The following is a 17034-nucleotide window of genomic DNA, read 5'->3' on the forward strand; positions in this document are numbered from 1 at the left end:
ATATTACAGTGTGCAATAGTAATACATTTCCAGCTTAGCACTATAGGTTTATGTGTCAATCAGTTAAACTATTAAAAGAGGATAGCATGATGATGCTATTGGCTGGGAAGAGAAGGACTATTTATGAAACCAGAGGTAACTCAACAAGGTAAAGACTGCTTTTGACAATCATGTGCACATGGAAACCCAGCCCTGAGACTTAGAAAGAGTAGATATTGCAAGACAATATCTTTAAGTCTCAAGGTTGGTGGGGTCCCCATTGAGAAGAGCACCATACTTTCTCCTGAGCTTTGAAATGATCCCAGAATACAAAGTATACAGGCAAATGGATTTCTGTTGATGTCAAAAAAGGAATAAATAGAAACTATAAATATATTTAGCAAGCAAATTGTTTACTGTAAATAGTGGGTCACTTACTCTTTCCCATATAGACAACCTCTCAGCCTACACATTAAAAAAATTAATTAATTAATTACTCCACGTTCACTTGAAGGCACACACTCCCTTAATATAAGACGACAGTTCTTTGTTTAAAATGACTTGGAAAAGGAATCAGGTAGGAGAAGCTAGAGACAGAGAACCTCGATTCAAATCCTAGTTTTGCCACTTACTCTTTGCTAAGTCACTTCTTATAGTAAGAGACTGCTGCTGAATTTGCTGAATGTAATAGCAATATTGCACTCATATAAAGAAAAGAAAGTGAAATAAAAGGAAAAGAGTTCTTATCTCTAAGGCATAAGTTAGGGTGAAATGATATGTCTAGATTTTACTTCCACTCCCAGCTCCAACCGCCTACCCCCAACACAAAAAGAGTACTGGAAAGACAGAAGAAACAAGATTGGTAAAATGTTGATGATCGTAAGACCGATTTCATGGGAGTTCATTATCTAATTACGCCAACTTCATTGTGTTTGAAAATTTCCATAATAATACGTTTAGAAATATAAATTTGACATCTCAGTCACCTAAAAGGCTAGAAGCTAATTTCTTTTTCTTTTGTAAACACTCTACTCACATTACTGAAAATGCTGCCTGCTCTCTATTATATTCAATTGTGCTCACTGATACATTTTTTAAATTGTATGACTTTTTGGGGTCTCTCAGATATAAACTCCACAAGAGGTTGACTGTTTTGTTCATTTACACTTATCTTTTATTAAACACAGTAAGTGGTCAGAGAATATTGTTTGTATATTATTTCAGTAAAAAAATCTACCCCTGTAGGATTGCTGTAGAACTAGACTGAGAAAATAAATGTAAAAGTACTTTTTAAAAAAAGAAGCACTGCATAAATTCTACTTCAAACCATCATCATAATTATTATTGGAAATTTGAATCCTTTGCTCCATTTTTAAACATCATACCAAAATTTGACACCAGCATTGCTCCATGGAGATCCCTATTATCTCATTAAGAAAATTAAGTAACTTAAAGAAGTGACTAGAATGAACCCAAGTGTTTTAAAGAATCTCCTAGGACAGTATAAAAATGTATACACCAGGTAGTTTGTATTCTTGCCCAAATTTAAAATCTAGCAGCACACAGGCCGAATGAGCTATCGTTGCGCATATTTGAAACTATATGCTTGGATTCGGAATACTTAAAAGTCAACTGGGTCACAGCAGGTCGATATACAAATGTGCTTTAGGTTCAAATACTGCTTTCTAAAGTTATCCAAATATTACATTTAAAAAACGTCAAAAACATTCAATAAGAGGTATACCTTGCGGGTAGATTGTCTTCTAACACGTGAAAGATTACCACCAAACTAAGCAAATGTGCTCTGGAAGCCCACAGGAATTCTGGATGCTCACACACTCTGAGATAGCCTGCAACGGCTTCGTGGTCCTCCCACATTCACCCCCTTCCCAGGCTCAGAGAGCAAGCCTCCCTCCGACGCCCCGAGGAGAAGCATCCCGGAGAGAGACAAATGGAAGGGCTCCGGGACACACACAGCAGCAGAAGTCTCTCCCGCCCACTCTGCCCACTGAAAGTCCTCCTTGGAATGCTCGAGGAGGTCGGAGTCTCCCGAGTGTCTGCACTTTTCGCGGTCGTCTTGAAAGTACCCGCCCCCGTTTCCGCAGAGCACCCTCCGCGTCTTCAGGATTGGTGGCCGGGTGGGGTCTGCAGCTGACCACAGTCCGCCTTTGTGCGCAAGATGCAGTTGCGGGACTCCGGGAAGGATGGAGGCACTTGTACCTTTGCGACCGGAGAAAGACTGAATATTCCTGCATAGGCGATGTAATGGGTGATCGAAAAGAAATATAGGAGCTCCAGTGGCGCAATTGGACAGCGCGCGGTACTTATATGGCAGTATGTGTGCGAGTGATGCCGAGGTTGTGAGTTCAATCCTCACCTGGAGCAGTATTTTCCAATCGGAGATTAGCATCCCTTGAAGAGACCCTTTCCCCTTTGCTTTCCTGTCTACTACACCATCTTCGATGTGTTTCTTTGAATTTGTCCTATAGCATTTATTCTTACCGCTTCCTTAGCGCCAATTAGCGTCAAGCAATTACCAACTGAATGAATCTTTTGTGCTGCAGTGGGTTATCTTCTCTAATTCTTTATCCCCACCTTGTCTTGCAAGCTGATCTCAAATAAAGAACATTTCCTGACACCCCCTCCACCACCCCGTCTCACTTTGCTCTTATGACCATCATTCCTCAGGGATCCCCTGGTGCGTACTTAGAAATCGCTAAGTAACTTCCCCGAGGTGATAAGCATTGAACTCCATTAGAGGGAATCAAAAGTGGGAACTTGCATAGAGTTCCTGCTTGATTAAAGCTCTGGTTTGGGGGGAAAATAAAATACTGTTTTCTGAAAAGAGAGTCACCTGTAGTATTTTTCCCACATTTAATTTCACCCTGATGAACTAACAACCATGCAGCTTTTATCAACTGAGAAACAAAACCTGGCATCCTCAAATGATCCAACTGTCTGGGCCTGGAAAAGGATTAGTGATAATGAGGCCCAGAAACCAGAAATCTGTAGAACAACATTACAGGGAAAAGCATATTGTTGTGAGTGGTGTAGGTAGGAAGTAGGTAGTGATTTTGACTTAAAAATATGCTCCCCCTTCCACAACGACACAAGGAGTATGCCTGGTCATACATCTTATCACATGCCTCCCTACTTCACCCCAAGAGGGTGAATTGAACTAAGTAATTTAGAGTACTTTTCCTAGCTGCAAATATTATCCCATACTTGAAAGCATGTATGTCCCACCCAGGACAGGTCGCAGAAGGTGCACGTAATAAAGCTGGGTCCAGAGAACTCTCTCTTGAGGTCTGGATTCCTAAATATGTCCTGCATGTACCAGGACATTGTCCAGTCACAGAGTCATCTCCCTGGGAAAGGTAGGGAGGTCCCATCCAGAAAAGCACCAGATAATAAAGTGGATACCTTATCACTTCATAGCTCCTGCTAAGCCACGAGAATATCTTGGAAGCTGTCAAAGTATATATTTAGGTTATATGCAGTATTTTGTATCATACTAGACATTTTGTTTTATTTAATATGATTTTAATTCTTTAGATTTAAAAACTTAACCATTGCACCCATTGAAACATAAACTGAAGCACATTAAAATTTATAAGGGTTTATTTGAGCGAGCAGCCATTCAAATTAGGGAGTGCCAAACAAAAAGTGGTTAGGAGGCTCTGCAGGCAGAAGCTAGAGGCAAGACTTTAGTAGAGATGTCAGAAGCAAAGCAAAGCAATTATTTGATTGGCTATAGCTTAAGACTGCTTTATGTGGGAAAGCCTAGCTGGCTCATTGTGATAAGCTGTTCTTAAATTTCGTTTTCTCAGATTCCAGCTTTGCTTTGCTTACCTAAGCTACCAAGGCATTTAGAGCCACCTCAGTCTAATGGTCTCCTTGTTTAATTACTTTAACAAAGCCCTACCAAATTGTGCTTTCCTTTTACAGAATAGTATAAAAACATACAGTAAACATACATTGTAAACTTAGTAAGATAAAATTGGGCTTTATAAAATTAGAAACTTTCATGAAAAGAGTAAATATGGTGTCTTAGTTGGGTTGGGCTGCTACAACAGAAATACATAGACTGGGTGGCTTGTAAAAAAACCCAACATTTATTTCTCACAGTGCTGGAGACTGGAAAGACCAAGATTAATACACCAGCTGATCAGGTGTCTGGTGAGAGCCTTCTGGTTTTGCTGACTTCCTACATAGTGGAAGGGGCAAGCAAGCTCTCTGGGGCCGTTAAAAAATTTTTTTATTGGGGTGTAGTTGATTTACAGTGTTGTGTTAGTTTCTGCTGTACAGTGAAATGAATCAGTTATGCTCTGGGGCCTTGTAAATGAAGGCACAAATCCCATGCATGAAGGCTCTGCCCTCATTAGCTAATCATCTCCCAAAGGCCTCACCTCCTAATACCATCACCCTGACCATTAGATTTTCAAAATATAAATTTTAGGGGGCACAAATATTCAGACCGTAGCACCTAGAAAACAAAGTAGTTCTACTAATATATATTTTCAAATGCTTTTTTTTTTGAGAAAAAAGAAAAATGTAGTCAGAGCATAATATAGTCAGAAAATAATGAAAATGAGATATCTTAAAGTTTATATGATTCTGTCAAGGCTCCACTTAGGTTTCAATTCTAATCCTTAAAAGCTTCTATAATTACAGAGAATAAAATAAATATACGCACCACAGCCTTCTTTTTTTCCTCATTAAGTGTCATCACTTGCTCTGGATTTGTTCCCCACCACTGTGCCCTTGTCTTGGGTGTTGTAGAAGGGTAAACAACCTCATAGAGAAAAAACACGAATCTTTTAACTACTTCCCTTTAACACATCCAATTATTCCTGGCTTTGAATCTGCCTCAAGCCGCTGACCCAAAAGCTGGAGAATGTGGGTATCGATCCCACTACCCCTCGCACGCAAAGCGAGTGCTCTTCCACTTGAGCTAATTCCCCTTCCCCTGGGATCTGACATCATCGATGTCATCACTATATCCATATGTCTTTCAGGCCCTCTAGGATCCGTTGGTAATTTTATGCCCACCAAGGCCAAACTGTACGGAATGGAGTTGAGACAACTCGTAAGCAGCCTCGTGCAGGAATCCCCGACCACGGAGCAAAAGAGAGTGAAAAACAGCTAGACCTGGAAGGTCGCTCTAGGAAAGCTCTAGCTTCGCCCTATTTTAACTTCCTGGACCTCTCCGCAGAGGGAGAGGAAGCCCTGAGCAGGACCACCAACTCATCACTTAGCTCTCTCCAAATGCTCTGCCTTCCTCTTTTGTAATAAAGGGAGGGCTATCACTGAATAGAGAAGTTTAGAGACTTCTGCAGGTGTAAAGAAGAGCAAAGCTCCAGCACAGCCTCACAGTCCAGGCTTTTCCATATGTGGCTTCTGAAAAAATATGAGCTACTCTCACACATTTTCCCCACAGAAGGTATTTTGATTTTTCCCAAATACATCGCTACCAAATACAGGATGCAGCCAGAGTGTGAGTGGAAGAGTGCAGGGGAGGCTGGTGAGAGAGGGCAGAGGTCTATCGCCAGGGTGTAAGTCATCGATAGTTATTAAAGGGTTTTAATCAGGCTTATAGTATGCTCAGGTTGCCAGTTTACTGTCTTGATGTCTGGGTAGACAGTGGGCTGGAGCTGGCATGCTGATTACTTAACCAGGAGACCTCTGACATCCACAGAGCATGGCCAGAGAGTGAGATAACTCAGTCAGGTTTTGAGAGTTAAGTCACCGCGAGAATAGTTGGATTGGATGCCTAAAGAGGGAAGAGATGGATGAAGGCAATGAGGAGCAACTTTAGTCTTGATTTTAAAATGCAGGAGTGGAAGAGAGCGGCAGGGCAGACTATTAGGAAGGTAGTAGTCTTGAACTTGCAAGCTTATGTTACTCAAGCCTGGCACTTTTGTAGAAATCTACTGAGAATAATTTTTCTTCTTGTTTTACACATAGACCATCTCATTTTAAACAGTGAAATCTAGAAGCATTCCTACTTTGTAGACTCTTAATGGCAATAGAAAATAAATGGAAACACAAGTAATAGACAATAGCATCATAAACAAACAAACAAAAACTGGTTCTCTCCACAGCTGTTCCTGAAAATAATGGCAGAATTGGCTGATTGAAAACTATTTATTGAACAAATTATACTGATAACTTCTAGAATTTTGAAGATGAATGAACACCCTCTTTATCTATTAAAGATTCTTATTGAACAGATGAAAGGAAACACAAAATAATATAATGCCTGAGATTAACCTCACAATAATATGGAAAACCAGTTTGGCAAAATGTTGATAATTGTTGAAGCATATGTGATGCGTACTTGGAGATACTTGACTCTTTCTTATTCTCGCAGTAATTTCTTTTGGGACTATGATTAGATATATGGTAGAACTTCTCTCCTAGCCTTCATTTTTCCTATTCCTCTTTCCTAATTTCCAACTACCTGTATCAGTGGATAGTATTTACATAGTTCCCTCAAATCTAACTTCCAGTTTCCTAATTCTCCCTTCTGCTCTATCTAATCTGCCATCTAATAAATCTGTTTATGTTTTCAGTGTTTTAATTTTCAAATTCCTCTTTAATAATTTCAAATACATGAGAGTTAGTGTATTACTTTCCCAATGATTCACCATCCCTTCCTGTGAAAGGCCTATTTTTGACAATTTTCCTGTTAATTATACTGTCCTTCCTTGTGAAAGTAATATAATTCCTTTACCCTTTGCTATCAGAACTGACAACAGGATGATTGATATGATTGCTTTGTATGCCTCCTTGCCTTTGCTCAGGCCCTTTCCTCAGTCTGGGACAACCTCATTCTTCACCACCCCTAGAAAACTTGCTCGTCAAGACTCACCTTCAATCTTACCTTCTTTTCCTGGGCATTTATTATCAATCTGATTAGTCAGAATTAGTTCCTATTCTTGTTCGTTCATCTGTTTGTTGTGTTCATTCTTATGAAACAGGGAGATGGAGCTGAACACTCTTTTTTCCCCTCTTTCTTCCTTCGAATTATTTTCTCGCTAGTGTTGAGTTTCTTGACGTTTTCAGTACCAGAACGCTTGGAAAACCTAGTGAAAGTTGGACAAACTCTCCCTAGAAAACACCCAGGTATCTGGTGGAGCGCGGGGGCCGTGGAGGAATCAGAATTCGTGGTTCCTCCGATGCGGATCACCCGGGAGGAGAGCCCCACGAAGTTAAAGATTCTTCTCTATGCAATGTCACCCGAAAGTATTGTAGAAGCGGCAATAACACGGAATAGAAATTGAGCCCTATTCAGATCCGTCGTCTAATTTTCCAGACTGTCTTATTAACCACGAATTAGGAGTCCACATTCGCCAGCTCCCCTGACAGCGACTCCAGTGGAACCGGCTCTGGGAACCTCTGCCCCTGCGGACAGCCGGCCGCGCTCTCGGGCCGCGGGCCCAGGCTCCCCTGACGAGGGACGGTGACAGCAAACTGGCTCAGCCCAGGTTGGCCGCGTCACGCCCACCGCCTGCCAGGACTTGACGCTGAGGCGCCTCCTGCCGGGGACCAGGCAGCCCGAGAAAGGGGAGTGAAAGCCCAGGCAGATGTGTTTCTACCACGTCTCAACCAATTTTATGACTCCTGGGAAAGCTAAGCCCGTTTTTTGCCCCTGTCGCAGCTTTTCCATCCCAGTTCTTTGTCCATTCGTGTGGAAGCTAGCCACCTCCACGTCTCCCAGACGTCTCTAAGCCGTCTCCTAAGCGTCTTTCTCTCCGGGATAGCCAGCGAGTTCCGTAGTATAAACTCTGAAATAAGGCACGCCAAGAGGTCACTGTAAGTGGACGAGGTGGCCGAGTGGTTAAGGCGATGGATTGCTAATCCATTGTGCTCTGCACGCGTGGGTTCGAATCCCACCTTCGTCGGGTGTGTGCTTTTGGTGTGAAGAATTGGGGTGCGAGTGTTTTCGAAACTTTACTAGCATTTCCAGTTATGCTCTCTTTAAGTATTTGGTCAGTATTCTGAGTTTGGCCTAATGAGGTCTGCCTTCCTCTCCACTTTCTATGAGCTCTGTCATGTTTCCCTCCCCTCTGTAAGTGTGCATGCGCTTGCATTTAAGGTGCTGACTTCTTATAACAGGTTTTGCAGATTATTCTTCAACTCTACCATGACATATTGTTCTCTTGATATTTAACAGACTTCTTGGAGGAGCTTTTGTTTTCAAGCAACTCGTATCTAGGAGAATTAATTGTTAAGGGCTTTGAACTCTATGGATCTTTTTAAGAATCGACCAATTTTGTTTCCAAATTTTTTGTTTCTTTTTTCAACACCTCCACTTACACTTGAGTAAGCCAGATTCTTCAGTACAAAGGACAATCTAGTTTCACAATGATTTTAGTATTTTATATTCATATAACAATAGAGTATAGGTTATGTATGTATAAATGTCTGAGGTCTATCCAATTAGGAGAATGACTGGAGGATTTTTTCCCTCCTCAAATTTCAATTACATTATCTTACATAGTTTTTCCAATTACATTATCTTCTCTTTTAAAATTATTATCTTAAAGATTATTTAGTAAAAATGTTTTCCCAAACTCTTCCTTTTTGAAAAAAAAAAGTAAAAACATTTTATTTTGGCAATTTTAAAACATATTGAAAATTAGACATAATGTAAAAAGTCTCTGCAAACTCATCTCAGAGTTTCAGTTATCCCCTCTATTGCCTGGACTCGCCTATGAGTCTCCTCCTGGTCTGCTTTTCCCAACTCCTCTCTTTGGGAAATTAACCTCTCATCAGGAAACTGAAACTTGGCAGCCCCTCTTCCACATCCCCTAGAGCAGTTACCACCTACAAACTTCATTAGGCTTGCTTGCAAACCTACGTAGAGTCTTTGGTAATTTATGAAGAAGAGAAAAAGAAACTGCATTAATGGGAAAGGAAATCTGAATATATGACTCTTTGATGAAACACTTGGCTTCACAGAAGCAAGTGCTCTGTGGAAAGCCAATTTGAAGCAAACCTTTTTCTTTTAAATAAAAGTACTCCAGTGTATAGTATCATTTTGGGTGAAATAAGGCAGTGTGTTTTTATACTTAAAGATGGTGGTTTCTGGCTGACTGCAATGCACCTTTCCAAACTTCTCATTTTTTTTTTAATCTTTCCTCCCTCATCTTCATACCTCAAATGATTTTTTATCCTTGTCATTTCTCTCTACAAACATTTTTAATGCTTGTCCCAAAGAGTAACTGGAAGAGAACTTTATCTTACATTACTTAGCAACCCTGTATGATATATATTTTAACTCATTCACTCATTCTCACATTCACTCAATAATTACTTCTTCAAGGTGGAGGATTGGGCCCTGGTGATGATGGGATGAACCAAGTGCTCCTGCCCTCACCAATCTCAAGGGCTCTAAATTTAAACCTAAAACAAGTCATTGGAAGTGTTAGGGGAAAAAAAAAAGAAAGAAAGACAAAGTGTTAGGAGGGTTTACAGAGGCATTGGAAGAGCAGAGGGATGGGTAATATTGGAAAGTATCCAAGGAGAGAACAAGTTGGCTTCTTTAAGGTATGGAGAGCAAGGAAGGAAGGGGTGGAAGTAAGATTTGCTGAAGGTCATTTGAACGCTGAGAGGAAAATGTCCAACACATACGGGCTTTCTGAACATGGACCTACTGCTACCTCAGTGTCTTCCTTTACGACTCATAGACATTAATTTGAAGAACTGATTAAAACCCTCATCTTCCTGTGTTCTACATTGACCTGAGAAAAACCAGAAGCTTATAAAATATTCCCCTCTCTACAAGCCGCACGTGGTTCCTGCTTTTTACACTGCCTACACACTACGTTCTGTAACAGGAGGAGGCCAGTGTCCAACTCAGGTTCTGCTGCTCACTGCCAGAAAGGCTAATATTGGAGAGACAAGTGTTGGTGGAAAAGGAAAAGTTGCTTTATTCAGGAGGCCAGCAACCTGGGGAGATTGTGGACTCATGTCCTGAGACCATCTCAGGACAAAGGTTAGAGGACAAAGATTTTAAAAGGGAGTGTCAGGGGTGCACAGGTGGGGGAACTAGGTGCCAAAGAGCACAGTCAGCTCTGATAATCATCTCGAAACTGGTCGTGGCGTGGTCTGATCAGCATCCTCTGATGGTTTTATGTGCAATTAATCTTCTATTCCAAGTTCGATCATCTTCCACCTCTTTAAGGCCAGTCCCTGGAATTCTTAAACAAGCAAGATTAATTCTCACCTAGTTAACTAGTCATTATCTAAGACATGTCAGGGTCAGCAAGAAAGGAAAACATATGTAAGTTAAAAAAATCCGTGCTGCTCAAGATAGAGCATCTTATGCTATGGCTACAGTTCTATAAAGAACCCACAACGCACCTACCACAAGAAGAGAAACTTTGGGGAACATGGATATTGATCCTCCTGTTTCGTGCCCGCTGGCGTCTACCATTTGAACTATTCCTCCCGAGTACCAGTTGTATCCCTTAATTTCAGAGCGTTAGACGCCACGTCCCACCAGAACTTTCCAGGCAAACTCCCTCCCTTGGAAGCCTTTGCCTGACGTGGGTTCAGTCTCAGTACCATACAAACCCATCTGGACTTAAGGGGGCTTTAAGTCTTTAAAAAGGAGGGCTCGGCCAAGGCCAAGGTGACCCTTCATTGCTCAGCACTTAGCAAAGTGAAGGTGGCGGCGGGAAAGCTGATTCGCTAGTTTCAAGATCCTGAATTGTAAGGAGGAGCAGAGAGCAAACAGGTTCCAGCTACGGAAGACCTTGCTGGTTACTTCCGGGCTAAATAGTGCTGCAGACCCCAAAGGCTCTGTTTACAGTTTACAATAATATTTATAATATTATAATATTTACAATTGTAGTTGTAATGTGATTATGGCCAATGTGTCCAGAGGGTGGAGGCGGTGGCTCTGTGGCTTCCTGTCGCTTCTGTCTTCCAGATCCTCAGTCTCCAGGAGACTCTGCTCCCCTGCCAGGTCAGACCCAAACTCCCCTGCCAGGTCCCGGCAGGCTTGGGAGAGCTGTAGAGCCCCTCAATCCTCAGCCTTCCAGAATGCGGCCCTTGAGGCTTTATATTTAATATAAAAAATGTGAAACATACACTCAAATACAGAAGAATGTAATGACTTACGACGACCATGGGCCCATCCCTCAGCATCCATCAGTAACATAATGGCAGTCCTTTTCAAGTATCCTGTCTCTTTTTTCCCTACCATGCTGGAATATTTTAAAGTAAATTCAGGATATTATTTTATTCCATAGTAAATACTTCAGGATACATTGCTAATACATACTACAAAATAATACAATGCCAATATCACACCCAACAATTATACTAATTCTTTAATAACACCTAATACGAAGCAGACCTTCAGTAATCTTTGTGACTATATTGTTGTTATTAGTAGCAGTAGTCATATGATTTATTTGAAACAAGACTCCAGAAAGATCCAACACTGTGTTCTTTTCAATTGTCTCTTAAGTCTCTTTAACAAGTGTCTGTAAAATTTTCACTCCTCTTTTTAAATTTCATATCATTTACTTTTTTCTGAAACCAGGACTTTTGACATCTGAATATTATTCATTCCCATGGTGTCATTACGTATGCTGTCATCCCCCATATTTCCTGTAACTTCAAAACTAGATGTATAAACATGATTGGATTCAGTGTGATGTTTTGGTTTGGGTCAGGCCCAGACATGAAGGAGGCAGATTTTCCATTAGCGGCTTATGAAATAGGTGATCTAGCTATGATCAACATGACTATGGCAGTTCAGGATGCTCTTTGGAAACATGAAAATCCTGGAACAGGTTTTAGAGCAAAGCCATCTGCAATGCAGAAACTAATTCAGAAACAGTTCCCAGATTGCTTGTGATTCCAGCTAGAGATATGCATGTGGGAATGGATCTTAAGGGTGCAGGATCAAGCTGAAAGTGATATAAAGTTAGATCAGGTAAAATGTATTGATATGGGACTACTGAGCAGAGATTATGAATTCAAAATTTTAACTTGAGGGCCTAGGAATGACTCTAAAAGTTGTCTATGTTTGTTGATTAAAAAATAGACCCACATATGGCCTACACTAAATGAAGTTGAAATCACAGGACCTTCTTACTATACTGTAGAGAGAAGTACCCAAAGTCTTAGGGATGCTGGAGACAATGTTTGTGTTGGTTCTGTTCATCCAAACCAAGGGGTTCCAGAGGAATGCCTTTCACCATGGCTGTGACTAGTAAATTCATGAGGATAGCCCCAGCATAAAAGAAGAGCTTTATCGTGGGTCTTCCCTATTGTACTGGAATCCCTAAACATAATGGTGATGACTGGAACTCAAGGTGACAGGGGCCAGTGGTAGCACTTAATCATCAAAGACAAAGTGGGTACAGTTACAGATGTTAATCAGAATAGGCTGACTGACATAAATCTTTGGTAATGACTGGTTGATCATGGTGTCTGTAGAGCTGAAGCATATGAGAGGTCTACTGAAGTCTTACTTGAACTGTATAAGGAGAAAAGCCTCAGATCTGGTGAACAGAAATCTGACATGTATTACTAAAACAGATCATCAATCAGTTCCCAGACTTGAGCCAATTCACAGATCTGGAATGCCTGGGATGAAGAAGACGGGAACCCATCCCTGCTACACTGCCAAAATTGTATACTGTTAATCTACCTCTCAGCCTTCCCCAGAAGGACCTGCAGTCATTTACTAGAGCACTATGTAATGGGAAAGGAAATGTAATCAGTATTTTCAGAGATTAATAGACACAGGCTCTGAATTGACAATAATTCCTGAAGATCCATAGTGTCATTGTGGACCACCAGTTAGAGTAAGGGATTTTATAGGATCAGGTGATCAATGGAGTTTTGTCTCAGGTCCATCATTTCTTGTAAGAAATTCACTGTCATTTGAGAATTTTTGTTCCCTTATACGTAAAAGTATTGCTTCTCTTGGGCCATTTACAAGATTTTTTCTATGTTTTAATTTTTACAAACTTGACTATGATTGGCCTGAGTATAAACAGTTTTGAGTTCTCTGAGATTTTTTATATCTGGAGCTTTATGTCTTTCACCAAATTTGAGATTTTTCAGCCATTATTTCCTTTAATTTCATGTGCGATTTCACAGGAAAAATTGATGCAGAGCTCATCGTCTTACTTCTTTCCTACTGGTAACAAAAATTAAAAATACATGAAAGGTAAGAGGCAGTTGACATGTCCACCAGCCATAGCTGTGTGTTCTAAAATTATTCTCAGTTTCTGCCTCCTACCTGACACTCCTTTAGATATGTAACAATTTAGTCATGTGTTCTTCTATTTTAAATTATTTTCTTTTTAAGATTCTAGAGTTAATTTAAATTTCTAAATTCAATTCGAATTTTTAAGAGATAAGCACAGAATAGCACTTATTTGGAGAACTCAAATTTCAATTTACCATTAACCATTTTGTGCCAGCAATCACACAACATCTCCTTATTTATATAGATACTTCCTGTCTGTTCTTAGTGCTCAATAATCTTTTCTTCATGATTAAATTTTAAAATGATGCTCTTAATTTCTTCCAGGCTCTTATATCCCTTGCATTTCCTACAATGACCAAGTTGGAGAGTGTTTTTTCTTGTTCTCCATGCTAGATATTAGGAAAAGGTTGTGACACTTTCACAGGAAAGCTATGAAACTAAGGTAAATAACATAGCCCTTGCCTTCAAGCAAGCCACAGTAATGTGAGGAAAACAAGCTCGTAAACAAATTTACTATAACATAATAATATATCTGAGTTATTCAAAAACTGTGTGGACATGTTATAATGAAGCCAAAAAGTAGGCACTTACCATTGTTTAGAACAGGGATAACAAACCTTAGCGTACAAGGACAATAATGGAATATGGTAGAGAGAGTCTTAAAAATGGAGTAAAGCCTGCTTATATCAATTCTAAGATTTTGTACCATAAACATGTGTAACAAATTTAAAAGCATCAAATATTTTTTCCAAATGGATTCATCAGATATCTTAATGCCAGAACTATGCATTGTACCAAATACCTATATTTAATGGTTCCAATTTAAGAAATCCTTCAGTTAAATTAAGGTAGAACCAGATTACTTTGTAGTTCTTTGATAACAAAAAGGCTGATTGTATTGTAGGGAATACCAGGGAACTATCAAATGATGTCTAAAACCCCCCCACTATTTTCAATTTATTTATTCATTAAAACAAGATACAATCATTCTCTTCAACAAGTGGTGTTGGGAAAGATGGAGAGCTGCGTGTAAATCAATGAAATTAGAACACTCCCTCACACCATACACAAAAATAAACTCAAAATGATTTAAATACCTAAATATAAGACATGACACCATTGGACTCCTAGAAGAGAACATAGGCAACATATTCTTGGACATAAATCATAGCGATATTTTCTTAAATCAGTCTCCAAAGGCAAAATAAAATAAAGGCAAAAATAAACAAATGCGACCTAATCAGACTTAAAAGCTTTTGCCCAGCAAAGGAAACCGTGAACAAAATGAAAAGACAACCTATGGAATGGGAGAAAATATTTGCAACCAATGTGACTGACAAGGGGTTAATATCCAAAAATATACAAACAGCTCACACAGCTCAACATCTAAAAAACAAACAATCCAGTCCAAAACTGGGCAGAAGACCTAAATAGACACTTCTCCAAAGAAGACATACAGATGGCCAACAGGCACATGAAAAAATGCTTCCTATTAATTTTGCAGCCTGCTTTATCTGTATATGTTCTCCCACCTGGGTGAATGGCAGTGTTTGGGTTTTTTTTTCCTTTTTCAGTATGAGCTGATTTTTTACTCTTTGAATCCAGACAAGTTTTACTCTTTCAAACATCAAACATTTATACAATGCTTCCTATATATTAAAATTTTAATTTCACTATCATCAATTTACTGGTAAGAAAGCACAAAGTAATTTTCCCAAGGTCTCAGAGCTAGCAATTAGTGCCATCAAACTCAGGAAAGGTAATTCTAGAGGCCATAGATCAAACCATTATTCTTTTCTGCCTGTGAATATTATATTATATTATATCATATCATATTATATAAAACTAGATATTAAGTGCTTCTATTTTCCATTTTCAAGAGACCTATCCAACACATAATGAGAGATTAGGTTGACAATAAAATTATGGAATAAGATATCTTGACTAATACCAAACAATAAGAATGTTGGAGAACCCATATTAATACAAGGCAAAGTAGTTAAGATAAAAGAGCATTATTGTGATCAGAGAGGGTTTCTATATAATGGCAGTAAACTTTTAATAGAAATAAACATACAAGGAAGTACATAAATCATAAGTGAACATCTCAGTTAGTTGTGTGAACTGATTCATATGCGTATATCCAGCACCCAGATCAAGAACCCAGCATGCCAGAAGTTTCCTCTTTTGCTGTCTTCTAGATACTACCTATCATGGGTATCCAGTATCCTTCTTCTAACACTGAATGATTTTTCATTATCAATGAAGAGGATAGTTATATATATATATAGTGGTCATTTTTTAAATGACCACTTCTGACTCTCAGATGTTTCTTCCAGATTGTTCCTGAGCTTTGGTGGTGAGTGGAGGGCATGGCAGGAGGCTGCAGTAACGTCTAGGAAACCTGAATCTCTCAGGGAGCTGTGCAGTGGTAACTACTCATCCTCACAGTGCCTCCTACTCATTACTGTCCACTGACTATAACTGGCTTTGGAATGTTTCTGGGCTCAGCAAATTATGGAGCATTAGGGAGAGGAGAGAGATGTGCCCCAGGGATCAACACTGTGCAGAAGCTCTTTACCCCTTGTGAAGGCAAAACTTATGATGTTGACATCTTGACAACAGTGAGAGTTAGGCATGAGTACTGGGACTTTGGGAAATATAAACAGGGCCTGGCTGGCGCTGCTCTGCCAGAACACCACCCAGTGCTGCACAGAGCCACCAAGGTGAGTATACCTGACACCCGTGGATTGGGACAGCCTTTGGCTTTGGAAGAGAGGCCATTGGAGGCAGGGCTGGTGAGGGGCAGGCTGTAAGAGAGAAGACTCTGAGCTCTTTTGTCACTTATGGAAGAAGAAGCTGCCAGGACCCAGGGCAAAAACAGCTGATCATTTCCCAGCTGCCATCCAGAAACATCTGGGTTTTCTTTAGTCCATGAGGGAGCTGATCCATTATGTACTTCGGGATAGTATCTGAGTCTAACCCATTTTGAAAGTCTCAAATCAGAAAAATGCTTACTAGTGAGATAGATAGATAGATAGATAGAGATATATAGATGATGATAAATGAAGACTTTAGGTCAGAATCAGAAGATAAGTTGGGCTTTATATGTACCATGATTAAATGTTTAAAACTTCTGGAAATTCTCCTTCTTGATACTGGACCCATGTTCCTTAATTATAGGCTTGAAAAATAATCTCACTAGTGAAGCTACATCGGCAGAGATTTAAACATCACTAGGCCTCATGGCCAGATAACTCTTCACGGTTATGGTGGTCCTCACGTAGAAAGGCTCTGCCAAACAACTCCAGGAGGAGTATACTGTGTTTGCAGATTGCCTTTAGTTGATCCTTAAATGCTGGCTGTAAACGCCTTGCAAAGGTTTTTTAGAAATTTATGTAACCTCTCACCCCTCCCAGCAGCCAGAGTAGATATAAAAGTAACACCTGCTCAGTCCATTTTTCATCCTCTTGTGAATAGCGAAGAAAAAATTCTCATTCCAAAAACTGCTCTGGGTTTCTTAGAGTGGTGTGTCTGTCAAGTAACAACTATTTAATCAGAAGCAGTGAAAGGCTAAGTGTAAATTTGTCAGATTTTACTGTCCCTTGAAAGATGGCACGTGTGTCTTACTGGAGCCGATAACATTAATGGGAGCCTTGAAGTTCAAACCCACCTATTTATCTGAGGAGACACTGAGGTTCCCAATAAATGTGTCACCCAACATAGATTGACTTGAGTTCTCCAGGTCATCGACTTTTTAGATTCATAAAGAAAAAGAATCTCAAGTCCCTCTCCTAATTGGCCCCTAACTT

At 39.9% G+C, this 17034-nt stretch overlaps 2 non-coding genes across 2 annotated transcripts; both read left to right on the top strand.

Annotated features, from left to right (window-relative positions):
* The first annotated feature begins 2270 nt into the window (after nucleotides 1-2270).
* Nucleotides 2271-2364, top strand: TRNAI-UAU (transfer RNA isoleucine (anticodon UAU)). The gene is made up of 2 exons: nucleotides 2271-2308; nucleotides 2329-2364. It is a non-coding gene; the product is annotated as a tRNA-Ile (tRNA).
* A 5440-nt stretch (nucleotides 2365-7804) lies between these two features.
* TRNAS-GCU (transfer RNA serine (anticodon GCU)) lies at nucleotides 7805-7886 on the top strand. Its single transcript has one exon. It is a non-coding gene; the product is annotated as a tRNA-Ser (tRNA).
* Nucleotides 7887-17034: the final 9148 nt, after the last annotated feature.

Source organism: Delphinapterus leucas, chromosome 10, assembly GCF_059928025.1.
Source record: "Delphinapterus leucas isolate spDelLeu-1000000601 "Yukka" chromosome 10, BTC_Dleu_Yukka2, whole genome shotgun sequence".
In the NCBI taxonomy this organism is placed as follows: domain Eukaryota; kingdom Metazoa; phylum Chordata; class Mammalia; order Artiodactyla; family Monodontidae; genus Delphinapterus; species Delphinapterus leucas.